Below are 4996 nucleotides of genomic sequence, written 5' to 3'. Positions count from 1 at the left end.
AGAAATCCACCTGCCTCTGCCTCCCGAGTGCTGGGATTAAAGGTGTGTGCCACCGATGCCCGGCTCTTTAAGACTTATTTTTGACTGCACTCAGACTTAGAAGCTCTCAGCAAGGACAACCTATGTCTCTTGGTGATCTCTCTTCTTGCTGTTTTTCTTTGGCTTCCCTCATTCTCTTGGCCACATTGTGTAGCGGCCTCATTTTTTTAATCAGAGCAATGTTTATGTTGCAGGATGCTGAATCTTGGTGTTTTGCTTCTTAATTTCCTGACAACATATTGCTGGACACCATCTTCTTCAGTGAGACTGAAAAGCTTCCGGATGCTCTTATCTTTTGGGGACACCAACCTTCAAGGCACGGTAGTATCTGTCCATCTAGGAATATCCTCCCCTGGCTCCTTACAAATAACCAAGTTGAGAACACTCAGATTAACGTCCACAAAGCATCCATGAACCAACTAGGATGCCTGTCCCCAGTTCTCCTTGGTCTACAACCAGAATTACCCATACTGAACTGCACATGCTCTGTGCCGTGGGGCAAAAACACTGGTTTCATGCGAAAACTTTGTCATTTCCACTTCTGATCAAGACCACAAACCTTCAACTCTTCGCACAGGGCTTCGGTGGCTACTCCTGTGGCATGAACTTCTCATGAGAGTATGAAACTTTAGTTAATCACCTACTTCGATGAGTTTCTGACAGCTGGTGGCTTATCTAGCTGATCACCGAGGACAGCGGTTCTCAATATTCCTATGACTGTGGCCCTTTAATACGGTTCCTCCTGTTGTGATGACCCCAAACCATAACATTGTTTTCTTACTGCTTTAGAACTGTAATTTTGCTACTATTATGAAATGTAACATAAACACCTGATGTGTGTGTGTGAGTCCTGTGAAAGGGTCATTTGACCCCTACAAAGGGGTTATGACCTACAGGTTGAGAACTGCTGACCTAGAAGGTGCCTTGAGAAGGAGCAGAATAACTTTTTTTTTTTTTTTTTTTGGTTTTTTTCGAGACAGGGTTTCTCTGTATAGTCCTGGCTGTCCTGGAACTCACTTTGTAGACCAGGCTGGCCTCGAACTCAGAAATCCGNTTTTCGAGACAGGGTTTCTCTGTATAGTCCTGGCTGTCCTGGAACTCACTTTGTAGACCAGGCTGGCCTCGAACTCAGAAATCCGCCTGCCTCTGCAGAATAACTTTTTAAGTGATACAAGTAACAGAGAAATACACTAGATGTGGTGGTGCACACATTTAATTCCAGTGCTTAGGAGACAGAGGCAGGGGTATCTATCTCTGTCTCTTTGAGGCTAGCCTGGCCTGTCTATGTAGAGAGTCCCAGGCCATACAGGACTACAAACTGAGACCTTCCCTCAACCCATCAGTCAAGCAGCCAGTCAGCCAGTCAATAAATAGATATATTTGACTTTATAAAAATTTAAAATCATCTAAAGCTGGACGTGGTAGTATTTGTAATCTCCGGAACCGGTAACATGGCAACTTTATAAGAATTGTTTTTCAGAGGCTGGAGAGATGGCTCAGTATGAAAGAGCACTGGCTGCTCCCCCAGAGGAGCTGGGCTTGATTCCCAGCTCCCACATCCTGGCTAGCAATCTTCTGTGACTCCAGATCTGACACACTTTTCTGACTTCTGTGGACACCAGGCACGCCTGTGGTGTGCATACATGCAGGTAAAACATCCATAAACATAAATATAGATAAAGCTAAAAAAAAATTAGGGCTGGAGAGATGGCTATGTGGTGAACGGTGCTTTTCCAGAGGTCCTGACTTCAATTCTCAGCAACTACATGGTGGCTGATGCTCACTTCTGGCATGTAGGTATATATACAGAAAAGGCATTCATATATAAAATACAGGAATAAAAATTAAAAACAAAACATTCTTTCCACAGGATGAGGGTTGTGCATGGCACAGCACTTGGAAGGCAGAGGCAGATCTCTGTGAGTTCAAGGCCAACCTTATCTACAGAGTGAGTTTCAGGACATTCAGGGCTCCACAGTGAAATCCTGTCTCAAAAACAAAACAAAACAAAACAAAACAAAACAAAATTCTATTGTTATATTTATTTATTTTATTTTTTGTGTGGTTATTTTGCCTGCATTGATGTATGTGCACCACCCATGTGCCTAGTGTCCAGAAAATGTCACTTAACATATGGAGTTATAGATGGTGGTGGGAATTAAACATGGGCCCCCTCTCAACAGGAGTAAGCATTTTATTATATTTTTTAAGTTTTATTTATTTATTTTATGTATGTAAGTACACTGTATCTGTCTTCAGACACACCACAAGAGGGCATCAGATCTCATTAAGGATGGTTGTGAGCTACCATGTGGTTGCTGGGAATTGAACTCAGAACCTTCGGAAGAGCAGTCAGTGCTCTTAACCACTGAGCCATCTCTCCAGCCCAAGAGTAAGCATTTTATTATTCTCTCTAGCTCCAGAGAGCAATTTTGAGAATACTTTGAGGTACACAAGATCTTGTTTCCACAAAAAAAAAAAATGAAACATAAAAAATTTCTGCACATTTAGAAAATAACTTAGGGGCGGGTGGTGGTGGTGCACATCTTTAATCCCAGCACTCGGGAGGCAGAGGCAGGTGGATTTCTGAGTTTGAGGCCAGCCTGGTCTACAGAGTGAGTCCAGGACAGCCAGGGCTACACAGAGAAACTCTGTCTCGAAAAAAAACAAACCAAACCAAACCAAACCAAACCAAAAAAAAGAAAGGAAGGAAGGAAGGAAGGAAAGAAGAAAGAAAGAAAGAAAGAAAGAAAGAAAGAAAGAAAGAAAGAAAGAAAGAAAGAAAGAAAGAAAGAAAATAGCTGTGGCTGTATCTCAGGTGGTTGAGTTATGAAAGCCTGGGTCATGTAATTGTTAATCCAGCACTCAGAAGATAGAGAGAGGCAGGAAGGTCAAAAGTTCAAGTCATTTTCTGCTGCCTGGTGAGTTTGAAGTCATCCTTGGGATTCATGAGATCTCCTTTTTAAAAAAAGCATGGGAGGAAGGAAGGAAGGAAGGAAGGAAGGAAGGGAGGGAGGGAGGGAGGGAGGGAGGGAGGTTAGCTAGCTAAACCATTCATGAGAATTTATTTACTCGTGTGTGTTTGTGTGTGTGTATGTATGTGTGTATATGGATGTCTGTGTGTCTCTCTCTGTGTGTATCTATGTGTTTGTATATACATATATGTCTGCATGTGTCTGTGTGTCTGTGTGTGTTTATCTGTGTGCCAAAGACTTACCATGCAACGCTGACTGACCTGGAGCTCACTATGAGGACCAGGCCGGCCACTGTGAAGATCAGCCTGCCATTGTGCTGAGATTCAAGGCGTGCACCACCACCCCTAGCCATAAGAATTTATTTTAAAACCTGAGAAAGACATTATGATCCAATAAACAAATACAAATATGTGAACATAATTTGTAAGAACTGCAAGGAACGACCACATGACAAACTCTTCAACCTTATCTGCAATCAGTGATATCAATTACAAGAATGGAGAACTGCCATTGTCTGCTATTGTTCCTCAAATATATCTTATCCAATACTGGGCAAGGCATCATAAAACAAGCCCTTTAATGGATAACTAGAGGCATAATATAATGTGAGTTGTTTTGAAAACAACTGCCAATGTTAATAAAGAGAAGATTCCAAAGTCTTCAATAGTTTTAATGATAAGGCTCTGTTCTAGGACAAAGTCAGTTCCTCATTGTGATATTATTGTATCCACCCAAATTGGAAGCAATGGAAGTTTCCATCAATAAAGAAATTCACTGTAATCTGTGCGTTTCTGCTGTGATGTGTTAGTTACAGCAATGAGAATGTTAATGGACAAAATTGGAGCAACATGGAAAACATTCTATTATTTTTATTATACTTAGTGGTGGTAGAGGGCAGCCCATACCCTGGGATGCCTTTGGAGGTCAACTTCGTCTCCTACTCCGATCCTTAGGAATTGACCTTAGGGTCTCTCTCACGTTTGGTGCACACACTTTTACAGGTTGAGCCATCTTGGTAGCCCACATATGTTAAACTTACAAAGTAGGGCTGGACATACAGTTCATTGATGGAGTACTTGCTTAGTATATGAGAGGCCTTGGATATGATTCCAGATACACACATACTCACAGGAGCCAGCGCTCTCTCTCTCTCTCTCTCTCTCTCTCTCTCTCACACACACACACACACACACACACCACAAATGCATTGGTGTTTTGCCTACATGGATGACTGTGTGAAAGTGGTGTCAGTTCTTGGAGTTACAGACAGTTATGAGCTGCCATGTGGGTGGATGGATTTGATTGAATCCAGGTCATCTGGAAGTGCAGTCAGTGCTTTTAACTGCTGAGCCATCTCTCCAGTCTCCACTGTCACCTTTTTATTTATTTACATTTTGTTATATACATACATAATACACACATACACATATATACATACATATAACTATCACCTTTAATGTATTTGCATTTTATTATATGCACACATACATACAAACACATATGCATACATACATACATATAACAATAAAATTTACCATCCCGCCAAACGCACTCCCTCAGAAGGGTTTAGACAATTTGACTCTCCCAAAAATACACTTTAAAAGCTGACACCTGCGGGAAGGTGGTGGTGCACGCCTTTAATCCCAGCCCTTAGGAGGTTGAGGCAAGCGGATCTCTGTGGATGCCAGCTTGGTCTACAGGGCGAGTTCCAGGACAGCCAGGGCTACACAGAGAAACCCTGTCTCAAAGAAACAAACAAACAAACAAACAAACAACACCTCGATTCCTAAGGAATATAGAAGTGGCTCCACTTGGAAGTAACAAATCTTGAGTGGACCGTTTAAATCAGAAAAGAGCGTGGGCAGCTTCCGCCCACCTGCCGGCGCTGCTGCACTTCCCCGCTCGGCCTTTGGATGGCGCTCCGAGCCGGGTAAACAGGGATCTGGAGCAGGGGTCCTTGCGTCAGCTCCCATCAAGACGTC

Source organism: Mus caroli, chromosome 11 (genome assembly GCF_900094665.2).
Source record: "Mus caroli chromosome 11, CAROLI_EIJ_v1.1, whole genome shotgun sequence".
Lineage (NCBI taxonomy): Eukaryota > Metazoa > Chordata > Mammalia > Rodentia > Muridae > Mus > Mus caroli.
The sequence above is the reverse complement of the archived record's forward strand: the minus strand, read 5'-3'. Positions refer to the sequence as shown.